Raw genomic sequence first — 24,777 nt, forward strand, 5'->3', positions numbered from 1 at the left:
AACTATACAAAGTATCATAATTAACAAATATGCCCCTATAAACTCTTTCTTTACAATTTCGCCCTTACTTAGTGAAAAATTCACAAATAGACATAGTCTAATTTGAGAATTATAATTGATTAATCAAAACCAATTACATGAGTCTTACAAGCAATATTATCTCAACTAGTGGGGGGACCATGGGTCTATATAACCGAGCTTCCAATAAGTAGATCAAGAATTTAGCACTAAAATTCACTAACTTATTAATTCTTCGTTGAATCCACGCATAGAACTTAGAATTGCACTCTCAGTATATAGAATGCTCTATATGTTCCACCATATAGACACATCATTAGTTATCCATTGTTATAATCCTAATTTGATCAATGATCCTCTATATGAATGATCTACACTGTAAAGGGATTGAATTACCGTTACACCCTACAATGTATTTATTCCTTAAAACACTTGACCCCGTATAAATGATATTTCAGCTTATGTGAAATGAGTACTCCACCATTTATGTTCATTTGGTCAAGCTCGAAGGAGATCATCCTTTGCTTACTATTCGCCAGATAGAAGCTATAGATTCCATGTTTATGATAGCGCTCCCACTCAATTGCACTACCGTGTTCCCAAAATGTACGTATCACCCTGACCTAAAAGTAGGCTTAACTAACAAATCAAAGAACACGAATAGCCTTTCAAGATTGAGCCTAATCATAACAGGATTAAGATCATTTGATCTAGGATCAACTAGGCGATATTGACTTGAATAGATTTTACGGTAAGTTTAATTAAATCTAAGTCAAAGTTCAATATCGGTCCCTTCCGATGCATACTCCATGCATCCAACCTGAGCTTTACTTTAACCAATGCTCTGGAAAGAACATAGCATTTCTCCAAATGCAAGTAAACTCTGTTGTAGATTATCATATCAGTAAAACCCTATGTCTGATAAATCTAGGAAACTTTATTCACATAGTCATGTTTACTTTCCAATGTGTTGACGGCACAATAAACAGGATCAAGTATGTGAAAAGGGTTTCAAATGAATTTATACATTATGTACATATAATCATGAAATAAATCATGTGAACCATGCAACATTAAATGTTATTTCTGATCTATATTAATAAGTAAATCTGATTATATTGAAATGAGTTTTATTTAGGGCATAAAACCCAACAAACTCCCACTTGCACTAATATAAAACAAAAAGTGTGTTTCAAATAATCTCAACACCTTGATATACAAATCAAGTGTAGTAGTAGTAAACTCCTCGTAACAGGATCTGAAAGGTTGAATTAACCACAACCTTTTCTCCACCATTACTCTTCCTTTAATCACAAAATCATTGATAATGTGAAATTCCTCTCTATATGTCTACTCTCTAGAGATACTGGATTCTATACCTTTGGCAACTACTTTTGGTTAATCAGGAAATTAACACTAGTAGTTTAAGGCAATTTGGAATGGTGCCAAAAATGTATAGAACTTTCCTTAGACTGAATAAGTACCTTTCCTGCAACCTTAACATTCAATCCCTCTCTGGTAGACCTAGAGACTTCAGATAGGTTTTTACACTTCTCCAAAATCACTATTCCACCCCCAGAGTAACCACCATCTTATCAGAAAGATTTACTAGCACAAAGGAAAATTTCGAAATCTGATATGGTGTAGTCTAAGAGTTTTAAACACACCCTTATAGACTAACATATAGTTCCTCTTCTTAATCTTAGGATTTACTTGATTGTCTTCCAATGTTCTTCTCCTGGATTAATCTGATACCTACTCATTACTCCCACTCAACAGGTGTCTGGTCTAAGGCATACAAAAGCATATCTAAGACCTCTCACTGTTGATATAAGAAATTCTTTCATGGCTTTATCTTTTCTGGAATAGTTAAGACTTTTCCTTAGATAAATAAAATCTATACCTAAGAAGTTGTGAAGCTTCTATAGATTGCCATTAGAAAGAAAATGCTTCAGCATCTTACTAAAGTAAGTTGCTTGCATTAGAGTAAGTAATTACCAGGTATACCACAAGCCATAGGTTTAGATAAACTCAAACCTATAATACTAGGAACAGGAAGTTTTGTTAAGTCCATTAAATGGACTTATAAACGAAAATTTCCTTTTATGTCCTTGTAATAGAAAACTTTAGGTTATTCCATGTGAATGGATTAAACCATAGTTCTATTGGCTTTCTTCTTAGTTTCTTATCTTAACAATCCATTACTTGTTTAAACTCACAATGGATATTAATCACTAGTGTCTCCCAAGTCATAAGAAGGTGAGTTCATAGAAACTCTCCCACTACGACAAGGTACCGTGAATTATGTTTAAGAAAATGGTATTGACCTCTTCGGTTGTGACAAGACAACAGAGGCAGTGGGATCATCATATGTTATATAAGATGATAGAACACTTTTGGAATCAAGAAAAATGTCTCCTTTATTTTCTACTTGTTTTCAGACTTAGTCATTATCTTAGAAAAGTAGTATTTGTTTGAACAAACACTTTCTTATCTATTGACTATGGGATGGTCCACCCCTAATCACTTAGAATAGCTAAGAAACCATGGTTAACAGTTCTAGCTTTTCTTAAGATTTTGATTAGGTCATCCATGAATCTAGTAATGATTTACATTAAGTATACAACCATTACATCATTCTGAAATTGTATTACCATAGAAGGATTTAGGCAACGACTAGTAACTAATCATCAATATGCAACTCGAAATTTCTGGGGAGGTAAGTTTGGATATAATTCAAAAATCAATTTAATGATCTTTGAACTGCATATCTACTAACTATTTCTCCACCCCTATCAGTTCGCAAGATCTTTTTCCACTTACCTTAATGGTTTTAACCATTGCTAGAAATTAATGAAATTTTTCAAACATTTCAAATTTCTTGCTAAAAGGTATAATCTAGAGTTATCGTTTTAAGAATACAACGAAAAACTCATATCCACCCCTGAATGTACATCCATCTGCGAATGAGATGAACTACTTTCAGTGGATATAGGCATATTAACTCTTTGCAGAGATTGATCTTGTCAAATCCACTAGGAACAAGATACAAATGCCATAGATTAAAAAAAAGTGGTAGTGTCTATGATGACATAGGTTTAGTTACATCAAAGAGTTCTTAGAATACTGCAAGTGGATCCTGGTCACAGAATACCTAACTCATATTCCATACAGTTTGAATCCATTAATAGAAGATGGATATTAAACACTTGAGAAAGTGTAACTGTATTGTATTCTGGAATTAGAAATATAAGAAAATTTCTATTTGGAATCTAAAATTAAAGTCAAAGACTTAAATTTATACCAAATATAATGAGTAATTCTCTCTTGGACCACCACTACTAATTTAAACTCTAAGTCAGATTTGCCCATACAAGCAGGAGATTTCTAAGATTGAGGATTTATATCAATTGGGAATAGAATTTCGGGATTATAATCATATGCGTCATTTAATTTCTTAAGAGAAAATATAATGACATGAAATGATTTATAGACCATTCATCCAATGATATGTTTTGAAGCTAATTCGAAATGAATAAGCTAAGAGGAATTAGGATAATTTCGTTTATAAATAAGAATCCAACGATGCTTCGATTAGCGAAAGACAAAGTAATCTTATTTATGTAATCTTCTTGTTTCATATTGTAAAAATACTAGTCTAAGGTGTCATCAATTGATGAACAGTTAGATGTCGCATATACAATACTTATCTTTCGAGATCTTACACTATTATGTATGTCTAATGGTGAAAATCCATTAGGGATTTATCTCATTAGAAAAACAAACATGTTAGACCAACAATGAAGATTCGAAATTAAACTACAACTTAATAACAGAAAATAACATGGTTCAATATAAATTCATACACAATTCAGAAATTATAAACATATAGCAAGTAGGAATGACTAGTGAAAATACTAAAACATACAATCCTTAATAATTTCCAAGGTTTTCAACAAACTGATACAGTGTCCCGGTAGGCGAGAGTCAAAGCATCATTTATTGAATAGAGTTGTCAGCTCATCTAAAATAGAAACCATTCTAGCAACCTTTTATTCGATCAAAATAAGAATCCAACGTTGTCCCGGTAGGCGAGAGTCAAGGTTATTCTCATTTCATGAGCCTCTACCATTGTTTCATGTTTCATAAGTTTATCTCTAAGTAGTCACCGTAGGGGAGAGTCTAATAGAGACGAAAACTTACAAAACACTTATCAAATGAAATCTTACGGTGTTAAATGCGTTCAACGAATAACCATCCATAGGGGGACGAAGTCTAGCGTCTCGAGGTTATATTGAAAACATTTAACTTTTGTAAGACCAACAATGGAGATCGAATATCTTAATAATAATCAAGCTCATTATTTAAAGTGAGTTGTATTTTCTTTGATTCTCTTTATTTAATTTATTTAAATATATATTTATTTAAAATTTCCAATTTAGAATGAAAAATTCTAAATATAAATTTTAATTTAATATTTATAAATTTTACTTAGATGGATATGAAAATAACATGAATTATTTCCATCTTAGTAATAATTTCCAATAAATATTTAGAAAAATATTCAATTTAAGTTGTTACAAAATTAATATAAATTAATTTACAACTCAAATTTAATTTTCTATAAATATATATTGCATTTCGAAAAATTAAAGTATTTAAGAATACAATTTTCGAAAATGCATGATAAAATAAAAAATTAATCCTCGAAAAATTATTCTAATTTAATGTTGGCCCAAAATTAATTAATAAAATTAATTTACAACAAAAAATATAATTTTCCTATTTAATTAAATATATAAGAAAAATTTCAAATATTTAAGTATGATGATGAAAATCAACTTAAATATTAATTTTCTATTTAATTAAATACACTAGAAAAATACTTCAAGCAAAAATATCATCTATCTAGATTTTCCTTTGACTAATTAATTCAATTTCTAATAATATACTTTAATTCAATTTATTTTAAATTAATCAATAAATGAAAAAATCATTGATTTAAGTTGATCCAAGAATTAATTAAAATAAATAATTAATTTACAACTTAATCTATTTTTCAAGATAAAATTCAAAATTCTAGCATTTAAGAAATGCAATTTCGAAATTTGATTAATAAAATAAAGAAAAAAAAAATATATTTTGAAAATTATTTAAATTTAGTTGAAAAATTAAATTTCAACTAAAAATAATTTTCTATTTAATTAAATGTCATGAAAAAGAAATATTTAAGTATGATGATAAAAATCAACTTAGATATTCAATTTTCAAATTAATTAAATGTATTAAATTCAAGAAATAAATAATTAAGTGTAGAGAAGGCTTAATTATTAATTTCTAGTTTAATACTAGGAAAAATATACTTAAAATAAATTGTACCAAAATTAATTAAATAATTAATTTTACAATTTATAATATTTTCCTATTTAATATTAGAAATAATAAGTAGTTTAGAAATAACTATCTAGAAAATATCTTATTTGACTAAGTATCTTTTCCACAAAATTTGAAAAAATATCTAATTTAAGTTGTATTAGAAAAAATCTAGAACTTAAATATTTTTCAAATTTAATTTAATTAAATATCAAAAATTAAGTTGTAACCACTTAATTTGAAAATATTCCATTTTAAGTTAATATTTGAAAAGATATTAACTTAAAAAATATCTAAAGAATCTTAATAACCAATGCCTAAAATTCCTCAACTTAATTTTGAAATTTTAAATTCAAAAGATATTCAGATTTAAGTTGGTTAGTTGTAGATAACTAAATATCAACTTAAATAAGAATATTTAATGAAAAATTTAAATTAAGTTCCAGAAAGAATCTAGATGGTTATAATTCTATATTTAATTAAATACAAGAAAATACATATAGTTTAGCTTAGAATAAAAAATTCTTTAAACTATAATTTTCTTAAATTAATTTCAAAATAAATGAAATTAATTATGTTGCTAATCAATTTTTAATTAGGTTAAACTAGTGTAATTAACCTAGTACAGTCATTCAAATCAGGCAAATGGGCCTTCACAATTGGGGTGGTTTGTGTGAGGGGGTGCTGGGTTCAGTATGTCGTACCCACTTCTATGGCTCCCAACTCTCACACAAGGCCCAAAAGAGAGGAATTTAACCTTAATAAGAACAACTGTTATTAATTGAATAGGCCCAAAAACTAAATGGGCCTAAATAAATTCTATCAAAAACTATGATAATTTATTTTAGCAACATTAACCTATATGCATCTATAATAAAATTAGGAAAATTTACACCCACTACTGTTTTTTCCCCATTTATTACATTATTACTGTTGCACGGAAAATACAACTTTTGTACTGTCTTTTTTTTTTTTTTTGTACTGTCTTTTTTTTTTTTTTTGTACTGTCTTGTTTTTTTTTTTTTTTTTGGCAATTATGGGGTCCTTTCCCATCAATCTTTTTTTTTTCTTTTTTAAAATGTTAAGCCATAGTACCCCCTCGATCCTTGAGCTTCTTATTAAAATAGTGATATACTCTATAAATTTAAAAATATATTATTTATTTATCCATCTCTCACTGTCAATCCCTTTCCTCAAGAAATACACTCTACTCATCAATCCCTTTCCTCAAGAAATAAATTTTTTTATTTATTTAAAATTATGCAAATAATAATAAATAAATAAAAAGATGCCTCACCACTATGCACATCTCCAGAGGTAGGCCACACTAAAAATCAAAAAGTAAATAAATAAATAAAATAATAAATAATAAAAAAATACATTCACCACGACACAAAGACCAAAAACCCTTTGATAAAACACAATAGGGTTATAACATCACAAAAATCTCTATTGAGTTCTTTCTTTTTCCTCTGTTCAAACCAAAACCCATCTCTGAAAATCAACTAAAATCTCCAAAAAAAACTGTCATGATTTGATCTTTCAAAAAAAGTTCATTTTTTTTTCTCCAAACCCCAAATGGGTTTTCCCACTAGACCCTTTTCTCTTCTCATCCTCTTCATTCTTCCAATCCTAACAATTTTTGAGCTTTGTCCCACTTACTGAATCTGCAGCTGATTACACTTCTCTGGTTTACAAAGGTTTGTGGTTATTCTCTCTTCTTATTGTTTTATTTGTTTTAGTATTGTTTTAGTATTGTTTTACTGTTGTTTTTCATGATTTTTATTTTTTTTTCATGTTCAGTTCTTCTTCTTCATCTTCTTTTCTTTTCTTCTTTTTTTTTTTTTTTAATTTTTTTAAGTTCTTAGTTACGTTTTTTTTTAAAATATAAGATTTAGTGTGGTTTTTTTTTGTTCTAATTTTCTAGAACTTTTCTTGCAAATATAGTGCATTTAGTATTGAGGATGTGCACAACATAGTTAATTTTTGATCATTTTTTTATTGTTTTTTTTTGTTTTAGTATTGTTTTAGTATTGTTTTACTGTTGTTTTTCATGATTTATTTATTTGAATTAATAGGTATTTTCTGGGTGTTCTCGTGTTGTTGTGATGGTTATGTCTGTGAGTGTGGAAGATGGAGGTGTGTGTTTCTTTTATATTTTTCTAAGTAGTTAAATTTGCTTCATTTGTTTTTGTGTTGTTTCAGTGTTGTTTTAGTAGTTTTTTTTATAATTTTCTAGGAATAGACTTGCAAATATAGTTGATTTTGCATCTGGTGTTGAGGTTGTGCAGCAGATTGTTTGTTTTTTTTAATCATTTTTTCTTTTGTTTTTTTTGATTGTTTTAGTGTTGTTTTACTGTTGTTTTGCCATGATTATTTATTGACGTTGATTTTTCTGCTTTTGTTTATTCTTGCCGGTTTTAATGGTTTTTTCTTGGTGATTTCCGTCTCCGGCGTCTCCCCACACACGAAGAACGTTGTTTCCCCACACACACAGTATAAATGTTATGCTGTTGGGCTTGGGCAGTACAAAAGTAATGAAATTGGGCTGGGGCAGTAAAAATGTTATTTTTGCCGTGTCCCAGTATAATTGTAAAGTTTTGGTCCAAAAACAGTATTTTTGTAAAATTCCCTAAAATTAAACACATAGGCTCACACAGGCACACTTTGGATGGGTCCTATCATGTTGCTAGGTCATACACAGATGAAAGAAGATTGTAAATTATACCTGTTACAAATTATTATCTTGACCAAGGGAGCCATCAGATCATTAGATCTGGCAAAAAGTAACCATGGCTATTTGCAATCAAGTAATAATAGGTTTTGAAAACTTACACATAAGCTAAAACACATACTCCTGCAACAAGGTTAGCTGGATAGTTGGATGTAGGATTTATTTAATTTTAAATTAAATATTTAATTTCGAAAATATTTAATTAAATAATAATAATAAAAAAAATTGAAAAAATTCGAAATTTAAAAAAAAAAAAATTAATTTAAAATTAAACCTACACTTTTTGAAAAATTAGGTTTCAACCAACCTAAATATCATTTCAAAAATTTGCTAACTACTTTTAAATTTTAAATGTTATTTTATAAATAAAAATTAAATAAAAAATTAGAAAAGATAGATAAATATCTTTTTCAAATTTTAAATGTAATTTAAATAAATAAAATAACAAAATTTAAAAAATTAGCAAAATATCTTACATCTATTTAAAATTACATGATTATAAATATCTTATTTTAAATTTAAATAAGGTCAAAATTTCTAAAAAGATTTAATTAAAAAATCTTAAAAGATAAGATATTTTTAAAATATCTTAAAAGATAAGATATTTTTAAAATATTTTAAAAGATATTATAAATATCTTAAAAGATATTATAAATATCTTATAAAATCTGACCTTAAATTTAAAAAAAATATAATCAAATTTAAAAATAAGATAGATTTTTAAGCAAAAAGATAAATACTAATTCTATTCAAATTCAAATTACACTAATATCTTGAATTAAATTAAAAAAAAAATTAAATTAATTCAAAATGATAATTAGAATTGAATTAGGAATAGTAATAGTATATATACAAAACCATACAAAAAAAAATTGGAAGTTAATTCCATGAAAAAGCATGAAAAATTGAAGAAAAACAAAAAAATTCGAAATTGTACGGACAGTTCTGCGATCGCAGGAAAATATCAGCACAGCCCCGATTTTGTCAAATCTTCAAAAAATCATAACTAATTCAAATAAAATCCAAATTGAGTTCTGTAAAAGGCTAACTTGCTTAATTTTTTCCATACTATCCAATAAAAATAATTCCAGAAACGAAATCACAATTATTTTTCACGAAAATTTCACAAACATCAATCAATCATCAAATAACACTCAATACAACATGATACCATCCAAAGAACATACAAACAATCGTTTTAAGGTCCAAATTTCTTGCAAGTAAATCAATTACCATGGCTCTGAGGCCAGTTGTTGGAAATTATTTTACCAGGATCTTAGATCTACTCACAAGTATGTTTATTAACACCCTAAATATGAACTTTCTAAAACGATGAAATAAACACATATAAAGTTTAGGAAACCTTACATTGGGTGCAGCGGAATATAATGACTCCTTCCGTTCAGATATCTAGCCCTTGATTCCTTTCTGTAGCAGAGCATTATCAATATCTGAACCTGGATCTCTTTCTCTGAATCCTTGATGCTGAAACTCCTTTGCTGATGATCTTTCTTCACGATCTTCCTCACTATGATTGAGGTATCACTTGATGTGTGTGGGCACTACTCATACACTAAGGATTTCGAAATATTGAAGAGGAAGAGAGGGAGTGGTCAGCCAGATAGGGAGAGAGAAGGCTCAGGTTTTTCTCTGAAGGAAAAATAGAAAATTTAGTGTAATTTTCCTGAAGCCTTCACTATCTATTTATAGCATTCCACTAGGGTTAGGTTTGAATTATTTGGCATTAAAATAATGAAAATATCAGTTTAAATTTCCTACAAAAGTGGCAGGCCCTATACTAGTGGATTTGGGCCTCACTTTTTGCAATTTTGCAGTTTTATCTTTTCTGCATCTGATTTTCTCAAAAACGCCAATTTTCTAATTCAACCATTTAAATGCCAATTCTAACTATTTAATAACTATAAATAATTATTAAATAATATTGTCATTTATCATATTTATTAATTGAACCATACAAAGTATCATAATTAACAAATATGCCCCTATAAACTCTTTCTTTACAATTTCGCCCTTACTTAGTGAAAAATTCACAAATAGACATAGTCTAATTTGAGAATTATAATTGATTAATCAAAACCAATTACATGAGTCTTACAAGCAATATTATCTCAACTAGTGGGGGGACCATGGGTCTATATAACCGAGCTTCCAATAAGTAGATCAAGAATTTAGCACTAAAATTCACTAACTTATTAATTCTTCGTTGAATCCACGCATAGAACTTAGAATTGCACTCTCAGTATATAGAATGCTCTATATGTTCCACCATATAGACACATCATTAGTTATCCATTGTTATAATCCTAATTTGATCAATGATCCTCTATATGAATGATCTACACTGTAAAGGGATTAAATTACCGTTACACCCTACAATGTATTTATTCCTTAAAACACTTGACCCCGTATAAATGATATTTCAGCTTATGTGAAATGAGTACTCCACCATTTATGTTCATTTGGTCAAGCTCGAAGGAGATCATCCTTTGCTTACTATTCGCCAGATAGAAGCTATAGATTCCATGTTTATGATAGCGCTCCCACTCAATTGCACTACCGTGTTCCCAAAATGTACGTATCACCCTGACCTAAAAGTAGGCTTAACTAACAAATCAAAGAACACGAATAGCCTTTCAAGATTGAGCCTAATCATAACAGGATTAAGATCATTTGATCTAGGATCAACTAGGCGATATTGACTTGAATAGATTTTACGGTAAGTTTAATTAAATCTAAGTCAAAGTTCAATATCGGTCCCTTCCGATGCATACTCCATGCATCCAACCTGAGCTTTACTTTAACCAATGCTCTGGAAAGAACATAGCATTTCTCCAAATGCAAGTAAACTCTGTTGTAGATTATCATATCAGTAAAACCCTATGTCTGATAAATCTAGGAAACTTTATTCACATAGTCATGTTTACTTTCCAATGTGTTGACGGCACAATAAACAGGATCAAGTATGTGAAAAAGGTTTCAGATGAATTTATACATTATGTACATATAATCATGAAATAAATCATGTGAACCATGCAACATTAAATGTTATTTCTGATCTATATTAATAAGTAAATCTGATTATATTGAAATGAGTTTTATTTAGGGCATAAAACCCAACAGCGAGGTGTCCGACAAAAGCACCGCAAAATGGAACCCGCGATGTACCAAGCACTAAAAGAATAAGTCGACCGCCTCCTTGCCTGCGGCTTTATACGGGAGTCGTTTTACCCCAACTGGTTAGCGAACCCCGTACTCGTGCCTAAGCCTAATGGCTCATGGCGCACATGTGTTGACTTTACAGTCCTAAACAAAGCCTGTCCCAAAGACAGCTTTCCCCTTCCTAGCATTGACCAGCTTGTTGATGCCACTGCAGGTCACGAACTCCTGAGTTTTATGGACTCATACTAGGGATATAATCAAATCCCGATGTATGAACCCGATCAGGAACACACCTCGTTCATTACCGATCGAGGACTATACTATTACAAAGTGATGCCTTTTGGTTTAATAAACGCAGGTGAGACTTATCAGAGGCTAGTGAACATGATGTTCGCAGATCTCATTGGAAAAACCATGGAGGTATATGTTGACGATATGCTCGTAAAATCTCAACATGCGAAGGATCATATTGCCCACTTACAGGCCATGTTCGATATATTGCGACAGTATAAGGTGCGGCTAAACCCTCTAAAATGTGTCTTTGGAGTTGGCTCCGGGAAATTGCTTGGGTTCATGGTTAATCAGCGAGGAATAGAGGCCAATCCTGCGAAGATCAGGGCATTAGTGGAAATGCCATCACCAACCAAGCCAAAAGAAGTTCAAAGCCTCACAGGTAAAGTCCCAGCCTTAAACCGCTTTATATCAAGATCTTCTGATAAGTGCAAGGAGTTTTTTCAGATTTTAAAAGGCAACAAAAGGTTCCATTGGACCGAAAAATGCGAGCAGGCTTTTCAAACCTTAAAAACACACTTGGGCCAACCTCCGATGTTGTCAAAGCCAATGACCGGTGAAGTCTTGTCCATCTATTTAGCAGTGTCGGAATATGCGATTAGTTCAGTACTAGTACGCGAAGATCAAGGACGGCAATACCCTGTGTATTATGTCAGTAAGCGATTACTGGATGCCGAGACGCGCTATCCCCAAATGGAAAAGTTGGCATTTGCCTTGGTAACATCGTCAAGAAAATTGCGACCTTATTTCCAGGCTCACAGTATTGAAGTTTTGACAAACTACCCCTTAAGGCAAGTTCTAGCAAAACCAGAAACATCGGGAAGGTTATTGAAGTGGGCGATGGAGTTGAGTCAATTCGACATCAAGTATAAACCAAGAACTGCGATCAAGGGGCAGGCCCTAGCAGATTTTATCCTTGAATTCCCCAGCACCGAGGTAGCGCTCATAGAGGACAAAAGTGACATCGCTATAGCAAATAGAGAACTGTGGACACTGTACGTCAACGGAGCCTCAAATAGCGAAGGTTCTGGTAGCAGAGTTTTATTAATCAGTCCCGGTAATTTTAAGGAACATGCTGCTTTACGTTTTGAATTTTCCACATCTAACAATGAAGCTGAGTACGAGGCATTAATCGCAGGATTGAAACTCGCTCTCGAGATGAAAGTCGAGTATCTTCAGGCTTTTAGCGACTCCCAAATCGTGGTGTGTCAGGTGAATGGAGAATATCTGGCAAGAGGCGGGAGATTAGTTAAATATTTAGCCATTGTATGCGAGCTAATGCAGAAATTCAAAAGAGTAATTGTGTCTCGAATACCGCGTGCTCAAAATTCACACGCAGACGCATTGCCCGTTTGGCCTCAACTAGAGAAGCCGAATTGCTCGATGTAATTCTGGTAGATGTGTTAGCTCACCCGACTATAAATTGTGAAATGATCATGGAGATAGACACCGTTCAGGAGGTCACCTGGATTACTCCTATCGTCGCATATCTGGAAAAGGGTCTCTTGCCCGATGACAAAGTAGAAGCAAGAAAGCTGCGACAGCGAGCCGCCCGTTATATAATATATGATCAAAGGTTGTATCGCAGAAGTTTTAGTCAACCTCTACTCAAATGCATCAGCGGGGAAGATTGTGATTATATACTCCGTGAGGTACACAGGGGGATTTGTGGCAATCATACCGGAGGTAACTCCCTTGCATTAAAAATCATGCGACAAGGGTATTACTGGCCAACCTTGTGACAAGATGCTCTCGCATTTGCGAAGAAGTGCGATAGGTGCCAGCGAATAGCCACATATACCCACAAACCTCCGAGTAACCTCCATTCTATCACCAGTCCATGGCCCTTTGCAGTATGGGGGATTGACTTAATAGGCGAGCTACCTAAAGGGAAAGGTGGAGTCAAATATGCGGTAGTCGCAGTAGATTACTTCACCAAATGGGCCGAAGCCAAAGCACTCGCAACCATCATAACAACTAAATTGCACGAGTTTGTCTATAATTCCATAATTTGTCGATTTGGTATTCCACACAAACTCATTTTAAAAAATGGAAAACAGTTCGATTGTAAAGAGATGCGACAACTATGTGACGATCTAGGAATTAAAAAGGCATTCTCCACAGTTGCTTACCCGCAAAGCAACGGACACACTGAAGCTGTTAACAAAATAATAAAACACAATATTAAAGGGGGACTAGAAGAACGCCAAGGGACTTGGCCAGACGAGTTACCGCAAGTCCTGTGGTCTTATAATACAACTCCTCGATCCACAACTGGCGAAACACCCTTCTCGCTTTCTTACGGGTGCGAGGCCATGGTGCCAGTTGAAATTTGGGCAGGTTCCCTACGCAGAGATGTTTTCAACATCTCGCAGAACGAAGAGAAGCAGTTACTCTACCTTGATCTCCTGGAAGAAAAACGCGATCAAGCGCACTTAAAAAATGCGGCTTACCAGCAGCGAACTGCAAGATACTTTAACTCTAAGGTAAAAGTAAAATTCCTGTGAGCAGGAGACTTGGTCCTTAGAAGAGTAATGCCAAATACCAAGAACCCAACGCATGGGGTCTTTGGAGATAATTGGGAAGGACCATATCTCATCGCGGAAAAAATAGGTGACACCACATACCGACTCGCAGAACTCGATGGTACTGCGATTCCACGAGCTTGGAATGGCGAAAGTTTAAAATTATATTATCAATAGTACTCACATTATTAAACTATGTTCGCTCTTGTACTTATACTTAGACATTTTTTATATAAAAAAATCCTAAGTACAGCGGGGTATATATGCCATAATGTACTATTGATTATATAAAGGAAATGCCTCATATTTGTTAATTCTTCAAGTTTAAACAAATTTTGTCAAGTCTTGTAAGATTTTCTACTTATTACACCAAGCTGTAATTAAAGTCGAATATATATATATTAAAAAACGCGAGTACCCGTGTACTGCGAAAATGTTAAACATTAATTATCCCCGCGAGGATATGAATTTGTCCAAAATAAATTGCAAATATGTCTAAGTACAGAGTGTGAGTACCCCTGTACCGCATAAAAAACTAACTAGCAAATTCAAAAAATAGTTTAAACATAGAAGAGAAAAGTCAAGCATTGGGAGCAGCAGGAGCAGATTCATCTGTGACTTTGCTGACGACTTCATTCTCGACTTCTTCAGCATCCGCAGCCTCAGCCTCCTCGGGAAGATTCCCTCCACCACCTTGAGTTTGTGTGGGCGACATGGCGCGAAAATCCTCAGCCATTTCAGCGGCTTCTGCTCCGAGGATTGAGAAGTCAAAATCTGGAATTTTGGAAAGAGTGGTGTAAATATAGTCAGAAACTGCCTGATCATACTGTTTCTTCCCATTCTCCTTCTCGACCTCTAAGTCGCGAGCCATCTCCTCGATCTTCCTCTAAGAGTTATTGACCTCGAGCTCAACCTGCTCCTTAGACTTGCAAAGGTCTTCAAGCTCCCTTTCCTTATCAGCCGCGTCTTGTTTTAGTTTCTTTATGCTCTCCTGGAGCTGGGCATTTTTCCTCTTCAACAGTTCAGCTTCCTTAGAACAAGCGGCAATGGCTTTCATGAACAGAGTCATCGACTGCGAAGCTAACTCCACAGAGCGCGAAACGAGCTCCTTAGAAGGGATCCTCTCCGCCTTGGATATGAACTCCTCGCCCACGAACTTCTCCTGCATAGCCAGAAAATCGCGGGCTCGGATAGTTGGCTCGATCATGACTTTCTTCCCTTTGTCTTGCGCGGTCTTAGCCAGCTTCTTGGAAGAATCCGCGACAAGAGTAGTTATAACATCGCTCTTCCTCTTCTGGGCAATGACGGGCGATGTCGTCGCTGTTCCACTTTTTGGCTTGCGGTTGAGGATGGGCGCGGACTTCAAAAAAGTCATCTCCGCGAGGACAAATAAAAAATAAGTATGAATAAATTTCAAGGCACTAGTTTATAACGTGGGATATGTTACCTGAGGCTGGTCGAGAAGTTTGCTTGGAGAGGCGTTTGTCTATCCACTCTTGCTGTTTCTCAGATGGTTCCTTGTATACTGGCTCTCTTTGAAGACTTGCGTTCTCTGGAATCAGCTTGTGTTCTCGCAGCTTAGCAGTCGTACACAATAATTGCCAGTCGCGATCTTGTACCAGAAGGCTCCCGAGAACTTCAACTGTCTCTCTGCGAGTTGCGTCAAGTGCAGGTCGAGCTGGTCTATCTGCGAAAACAAAAAAGAGCGAGTTAGCATGAGATCTCGAAATAATTCAAAAATGTCTAAGTAAGAAAACATGCGACGTACTAGGTCTACGATTAAAATCAGTTCTAATCCCTGGGACTTTAAAGATGTAGAGTCACTTTGATTTCCAATCTCCCATATTAGATACCATTCCTTCTACCCCATTAATTTCAGAAGTCGCCCATTTGCTAAAGCAGTAGAAACCATTGTGAAGGCCTACGCTTTTTATATCGTAGAAGTAGCTGAACTCTTCTACCGAGGGAGCCCTATGAACGTACTCCATTTACATCGCGTAAAAGGCCAGGGTAGTGCGATAACTATTGGGAGTTAGCTGGAAAGGTGATACATCATATCGTTTAAGGATAGCCGCGATAAAGGGATGGAAAGGGACTGATACCCCACATCGGAGAATGGGTATTGAGATTACCACATCCTCTGTGGGAATAATCGCAGGATTGGTAAAAGGAAGGTGCGCCCTCTGAGTCGGTTTAGGTCGCAAAGAAGCAAGTCGCAGCAGGTTTAGGCTCGTAAAGGTAGTGAGGTCTGATTTGGTAACTCTCGAAATCAAATCCTCGCACAAGATAGGCTCGTTCAGCTGGGCGTCATCGACCGAGTCAGTCCTGCTCCGTTCTGCCTCTTCTTCATCCTCGCCTGATTCGCGAGCTGGGGCCGTCCAATCGTCATCCGTCTCCTCGACCTCGACGTCAGGAGCATGCCTCGAATGAATAAGGTAGTTGCGGGCTGACACCGTAGACTCGCTGTCTCGAATATCGATGGTCCCAGGTTCAGCGAGCTCCTGCACCAATCTCTCGATGTCCGCAGAAGACATCGGACCCAGCTCTATACCTACAGTAGGTGCGATCACCGCTTTCGAAATTGAAGCTGGGAGAAAACTATCTTCCTCCTGGTCCTCGTCACCATCGAATGCGTGGCCTCCCGAGCCGAGCAGTCGACTATCCGACAGGTCGCTCATCTGAAAGATAGAAAATCTTTTCAGCGTGGTGAATGTGTGAAAGCAAAATAAGTGGTCTCACCCGCATTAAAACTATAAAGTCGCACTTGATAGAATGGTCAGCCTCCTTGCGAATACTGACCACCCCATCAATATGCGAGTAGAGATAATACTAAATGTGCAAATAAGTCACGCATCCTGGGCCAAGCGATATACCTCCAGAAACGGCTGGGAGAAACTCAGTGACTCAAGGGGCATGCGTTCTCAAGCATGACCCTGAAGTTACTGAGGTACTCCCACCGTTCCGAGAATATCTACCAGCCAAGGAGTATGCTCATTTGAATATTAACGCATGTCGCAAATGGCTGGGTGTATCACAGTATCTCAAGGGGCATATAACCGCATATATGACCATTAGAATACTGTGACACACCCACCATTTGGAAACTCGGTTAATGTTCTCGCGACTAAATTCACAGTATACAAAATCCTAAAGATCTAGCCAATAATCAGAAGTAAGTAAATTTTGGCAATGTGCGAGTATTCGAAGTGTTCATCCGAATACCCACGAGTATTCAAAGCATGAAACAGTACCCATTCAAGTATTTCTTATATAGTATGCGGTTATGCCAATTTACAGGTCATTTTTTATGAAATTACCCAGTTTTTTACCTAAAAAAATGTAACCTCATACGTACCCCTTACAAGCATGCATTCCTAAAAAGCCTCAAAATACCAAAACCCAGAAAAAAGCATTTTTTCTCCAAACAGAAAACGAAAATACAATGAAACTCGAAACTAACCTTTAGTTTTGGTAAGTTGTTCCTGCGATTTCTCTCGATCACTTCTGAGATTGAGGATATTTTAGAAAAGAGCGGTAGAAATCTGGGCAGAGTACGAAAGTGGATTTGAAATCTCTGTAAAGGAGGGAAGGAGGAAGTTAAGAACAAGAGGGAAAAATGAAGGATTTGATTCGTATCAAAGGGTTTAAATACCCATATCCCTTATTAATTGGGATTACGACACGTGGCAACAAGAATGCCTAAGGTCGCCCAATCTAACGACCAACGATAGCCACGCCTACACGAAAACCGAGGAGTTTTGTGACGTGGCACCATAAATGCAATAAAAAGTAATAATTACAGCCGTCATTTTTCGAAACCCTCGATGGGACAACCAAAAGGTCACCTCCTTGTGACAACTTTTCACCTGTCTCTCGTGTATAGTTTCCCTTGTGACCGCACCTATCACATTGCGAAACTAGAGGCATGTGTTATAGTGAGATTTCTCTCACCTAGAAACTCGAGGCCAGACTCCTATTTGGAGGACACGTATATTCAGATTTCCAATGAAAGCTGAAATGTCCATGAGAGACTCCTCGAAGTTTAACCCTCGTCCAGGATAGAGCCAGCGAGTACGACCAAAGTCGGATCGCATAACTGTAACTCGTATTATGCGGGATGAGAGAATGGATCCAACTCGCATGTGTCGGGACATGTACGAGTGTCCTCTCTATACTCCTGCGAAAGCATAGAGATCGACTCTCTATAATGCGAGTTTGGTCCCGACGACCCAACAACCTTGATAAACCGATATAGACTTGCATGTCTAGGTTCTATCAGCTCGACATGCGATGTCTACAAGAAGCGACTACCTAAGGATGCAGACATCCCAAACGTAATGATAACCCTGCGAGCTTAACATCGGAACATGAACAGTCAACTCGCAGATGCGGAAGACGCATACGTTGATGGACTTAGTAACTGTCATTCATTTATTAATGTTAATGTTGCTTGGGTTTAATTATTGTAATTCAATATGTAAATAACGGATTAACAATGAATGCAATCCTTGTGTAATCGATTGGACACCTGCTTTGTATATAAAGGGGTGATCCACCATGAAATGGCACCTACGAATCTCTTGCTGCAGTGGACTAAGCAGATCATAATCTGACTGAACCACTATAATTCTCTGTCTTATTGTTATTTTCCAGCTTTTGTTAATTATTTCTCATTCCCAGTCGAGTACTCGCCATTCTAGGTTGAATTCTCGCATTTGTCTTTCCACGTAAATTTCTTCTTGTTACTAATAATATTATATAATTTGGTGTTGCGAAATTCACTCGACAACATTTATAATCTTTAATTTAAATAAATAAAATAGAAAATTATAAATAGTATATATTATAAAATATAATAGGTAATCAAAATATTTTTTTTATTTTAAAAAATTGTAATCTTTAATTTAAATAAATAAAATTGAAAATTATAAATTACTATTTATTGTTAATTTTTAAAATGTTAGTAAGTGATATTTTTAATATTGAAAAAGTTTGAAAATTTTAATTTAAATAATAAAATTATAAATTATAAATTACTATTTATTGTTCAATTTTAAAATGTAAGCAAGCGATATTATCAACTTTAAAAAGGTTTTAATTTTTAACTTAAATAAATAAAATAGAAAATTATAAATGAATATTTATTACAAAATTGAAAATGTAAGCAAGTGATATTTTGAAGTTTAAAAGTTTGTAATTTGTAATTTAAATAAATAAAATAAAAAATTACAAATTAATATTTATTATAAAATTTAAAATGTAATCAAGTGATATTTTTAAATTTTAAAAACTTTTACATTTATAATTTAAAAAAATTATAAAATAAAATTTTAAAGTAATTGTAAGAATTTATACTAATTATCATAAAGTAAGTGTAATTATAAAGTAAGTAGAAATGAGCATAAGATATTTGTAAAATAGCATAAAATAAAATTTTTATTATCTTTTCTTGATCTCTTTGGTTATACACCAAAGATAGGATATAACAATTGTATTTGTATTTGTATTATCACATAGTGATAATTATTTTTTTAATTTTACACATGCACGTAATACCTTAGACCCGTTTGGAGAGGCTGAGTCAGTAAGGACTCTTAAATACGCTTCTCCAAACTATCCAGGACTGTTTGTCCGCATGGATAGTTTTGGCTTGTTTTATACTTATAGTATGATCTATTGCTTATTTGATTATTTCATTATTAGATATTTTGGTACAACGTCTTCTTACACGTTCTTGTAAGTCAACAAACTTAATTACTATAAGTTTGCTAACTTATAAGAACTGTGGGGAGGTGCTCCCAAATTTTTTACAAAAATAAAATAATCTTAAGAGTGTAGATTGTACTATATGTATATTACAAACCTGAATGGGATAGGTTCTTTACCCTTTTAGTAATGGAGTGAGTAGGTGGATTAGGACACTTGCACATTTTCTTGTTTGTTTTTTAGTTTTTTTTTTGTTAATTACTTCATAGTGGAAGATGCCTACCAATCGAAATTGGATGAAGGCGCACCGTCGCTCTGTAGAGTTTCGAAGTGGCGTTGACGAGTTTGTTGCGGTTGCAACGAACCACGTAAATTCTGACGGATTAGCTCGATGCCCATGCATGCGTTGTTTGAATGTGAATTTCCACACACCTACAACTATAAGGGTTCCTTTATTTCTCAGCGGGATCCAACCTTCGTACAACCCCTAGTATTTCCACGGGGAGACTTTTTCTCACCCAGCAGTTGAACTTCCTGAAAATGACGAAGAGGAAATGGCAGATGTGTTGGCAGACATGTTAAGAGGGGACCCTGGGTTTGACGAATCTGCCAGTACTACTAATTCTTTCAATGAATCGCCTATCAATGACAACAACAAGTTTGATGACTTGTTTAAGGAGATGGAGTCTGAGTTGTATCCAGGTTGCAAAAAATCAGCCCTCAATGCACTGCAAGGTTTTGAATAGGTGGAGTAACCACTCTTTCGATATGTTGGTGTCTATCTTGATTGAACTATTTCTGGAGGGGACAAAATTACCGAAGTTGCATTATGAGTCGAAGATGCGATTGTGCAATCTAGGTTTGGGTTACGACTCAATAGATGTGTGCAAGTATAATTGTGCCATTTTTTGGAAGGAGAATGATAAGAAAGAGTTTTGCCCTGTATGTGGCGAATAGAGATTGGTGAAAAATAAGGTAAGGGGAAAAAAGTTCCTCACAAAGTTATGTGTTACATTGTTAGGCTATTTTTAGCCTATATTTTGGATCAATTTTATGTGCATTTTTCACTGTGTTGGGGCAGAATTACACTTGTTTTCTATGTTTTCAAGTTCTTTGGAACAATAGAGATCTCGGGATGAAAAAGTTCAATAAAAGACGAGCTGAGCCAGGAAAAAAACTTTTTGGAGGAAAGATGCATATCTGGCCGCGGCTAGATACAGCTTGGCCGCGGCTAGATCACAAAGCAGTTTCGAGGCTACAGTCGCCGCGGCGAGATACACCATCACCGCAACCATTTAAGACTTACGGAACCGTGCTTAAAATGCATTTATTTGGCCGCGACGAGACTACACTTGGCCGCGACGATATCCCGTACGGCCCAGGGGTATTTTTGTCCATCAAACTCTAAAAATTAGTTATAAATAGAAAACTGCGATTGGAAGTCAGGGGAAGCGATTTGGAACCCTAAAACACAGCAGAGAGCGGCAAGAAGAGCATAGTGATTCAAGTGAAGATCCAGAATTCATCCACCAACACTTTGTTTCTTTATTCCTCTTTAATTTCTTTATGTTGAATATTGTTATAGGAATGGTTAAGGATTTATTTCTGAACTAAATTTCCCATTTAGGGAGGATGATGATTGTTGTTTAATGTTTTGCCTAGTTAATGTTTAATTGTCATTAAACTTAGAATCAAGTTAAAAAGGCGCTTTCTCTCGTGGTTCTTGCTCTTGCAGCTGAGAAGCTGGTGCCATGGCTAAAACAAGGTCAAAATCTCAAGGGAAAGCTCAATCGATTACTAAAGCAAACAGGAAGAAGGGAGTGAAGAATGGATCTAAAGCTGTTCGACTTGCTAGGGAAGAAGAGGTTGCTGAAATTGAGGCGTTGGAGTTGACGGATGAAGAGGATGCGATGGCGGATGACCCTGCAATTCACGATCTCTCTCAACCACCGTTATCTCCTAAATCGTCTCTGGAAAGGATTCAGAAGCAAGAGGAGGCTCGGAATGACTTTGTGCACTTCTTGCGAGCCAACGATCAATGTAACAGTGATGTGGCACAAGGTAAATCTCCAATCCCCCCAACTCTGCGATCTGATTCTGTTATGAGGAATCTTGAAAATTCTTTTAGGAATTCTGGTGATAAAAGCAGTAAAGTTAGAATTACTTTTGAGGATATTGAACAGGAAGTCTCTTTCTGGACACCATCTATTGTCTGTTATGTATTGGGGGCCAATCCTCCATTACATGTTCTTGAAGGATTTGTCAATAGAATATGGAAAGATAAAATTGATAAGGTGAAACTATTGGCATATGGAGTCTTTATCATCCGATTTAGCTCTATAGAATATAGAGATCAGATTTTGAATGGAGGGTATATTTTCTTTAATAGGAGGCCTGTGATAATGAAGCCTTGGAACCCCCATGAGAACTTTAAGAAAGAGAATGTGAAGTGTGTGCCCATATGGATTCAATTAGAGGAGTTGGAACTGAAATATTGGGGTCATGGAACACTGTCCAAGATTGTAAGCCAGGTTGGGAAGATGGCTATGCTTAATTCAATTACTAGGGAGAGAGAGCGGTTGAGCTATGCAAGAGTTATGGTTGAGGTGATGATGGATCAGAAATTTCCAGACTTTCTGGAATTTGAAAATGAATTCGGTTCAACTACTACAGTGATGCTGAAGTATGAGTGGAAACCAGTGGCCTGTTCTCACTGTTCTTGGTTTGGACACACAGTGGAGGAATGTAGGAAACACTCTAATGGGAAGCCACAATGGGTAATGAAAAAGGATAATAGGAAGCAGGTTGAGACAGATGAAGAGGGTTTTGTGAAGGTGACTCGAAATATGAGTAAAGCTGAGCATAATGAATCAGAAGTTGCTGGGAAGAAGGGGGCAAGTACTAGTAATTCTTTTCAGATTTTAGAAGATAATGAAGAGAGTTTGATAGAACAAGAAATGGAGAATGATCATGAGATAGAAGGGTTTGATGCTAGGAAGGTGATTAAAACAAGAGAGGGGGGAGCACCCTCTCTTTCCAATGGATAAATTGTTGTGTTGGAACGTCCGAGGAGCCAATAATCAGCATAAACAACAGTTGATTAAGCAATTTATTAGCGCTCAAAAAGCTGATTTTGTTGGTCTTCTCGAGACGAGAGTTAAGGCTCCAAAATTAGGAGTCTTATACTCAAATGTGTTTCAAGGATGGTGTTTTTCTTCCAACATAGCTTGGCATTCGGGAGGAAAAATTGCAATAGCTTGGAATCCTTCAAGATTCATAGTTGATATTATTAAATGCACTAGTCAACTAATGCATTTAAAAATAACAACTATTGATGGATTTAATAGTTTTTTAACTGTGATCTATGCTGCAAATAATAGATTGGAAAGGAGAGTGTTGTGGAAGGACTTGAAGGATCTTAATACCTCAGAAAATTGGCTACTCATGGGAGATTTCAATGACATATTAGCTAAGGAAGAAAGGATCGGTTTCAGAGTAAAATCCTACCCCGATTCTGACTTTCTTGAATGTGTCAACTCTTGTGGATTAGAGGATGTCAAGTCGAGTGGGAATTTTTTTACATGGTCAAATAAACAACCTAGAGAGGATAGAATTTATTCCAAGATTGATAGGATTCTTGCCAATCAAGCTTTGATCAACAGATATGAGTATGCAGAAGCTGTATTCCTTAATGAAGGCATTTTCGATCATTCTCCTGGCATTTTAACACTTTATCCTGGTATTGTGGGGGGGAAGAAACCATTCAAATACTTTCGAATGTGGAAATCACATCCAAAGTATGAGTTAGCTTTGAATGAAATTTGGAAGAGTGAGATAAGAGGCTCGAAGATGTATCAAGTGGTGTCTAAAATGAAGCAATTGAAAGTGAAGCTAAAGGAGATTAATCGAGAGGGATTTTCTGATCTTCATAGTGCACTGATTGTAGCAAAAACAGATCTGGACAAATGGCAAGATTTACTTCAGAAGCAACCTTTAAATGAGGAAACTCACAGCAAAGAAAAGGAGGCTCGAGAAGTGTTAGTGAAGGTGTAGAAAGATTATTCTTCTTTTCTCCAACAGAAAGCAAAAATGGCCTGGATTGAGAATGGTGACAGCAACACTGCCTTATTCCATGCTTGCATTAAGCATAGAATTAGACAGAATCGCATCCTCTCGATAGACGCTCAAGATGGACAGCGGGTACATGAACCAGAGCTCATCACTGGTGCATTTCTGAGGTTTTACAAAGACTTGCTTGGGATTAAAATGGTGAATAGAAAGAAAGTTCAGAATAGTGTAATCTCCAAAGGAGCAGGGGTATCAGCAGAGCAATCAAAACTACTACTTCGGGGATTCTCTACAGAGGAAGTAAAGGTAGCAGCTTTTAGTATTCCGAGTGGTAAAGCTCCAGGTCCTGATGGATTCTCGAGTAGTTTTTTCCAAGACAATTGGGAGGCTATTGGTTATGACATAAGTGAAGCAGTCATATCATTTTTGGATTCAGGTAATATTCTCAAAGAAATCAATTCAACTATTATTACCTTGGTTCCAAAAATAAAATGTCCTAACAGTGTCAAAGATTTTAGGCCAATTGCGTGTTGTAATATTATTTACAAGATTGCAACAGAGCTTTTGAGTTCTAGAATTCGAGACATTCTTCCTGAAATCATTTCTCCTTCCCAAGGAGGATTTATTAAAGGAAGATTCATAGGGCATAATATTATGATTTGTTAGGACCTGGTGAGACATTATAGTAGAAAAGCCAATAAACCAAGTTGTATGATCAAGCTCGACCTTCAAAAGGCTTATGATACTATTGAGTGGGGATTTTTGGAAGAGATTGTAGAAGGTTTAAACTTTCTTAAGGAATTCATTAAGCTGATAATGAATTGTATTACAACTCCGAGGTTCTCTCTTATGTTCAATTGGTCCTTACATGGGTTCTTTGAA

This window comes from Cannabis sativa, chromosome 3 (genome assembly GCF_029168945.1).
Source record: "Cannabis sativa cultivar Pink pepper isolate KNU-18-1 chromosome 3, ASM2916894v1, whole genome shotgun sequence".
Taxonomy (NCBI): Eukaryota; Viridiplantae; Streptophyta; class Magnoliopsida; order Rosales; family Cannabaceae; genus Cannabis; species Cannabis sativa.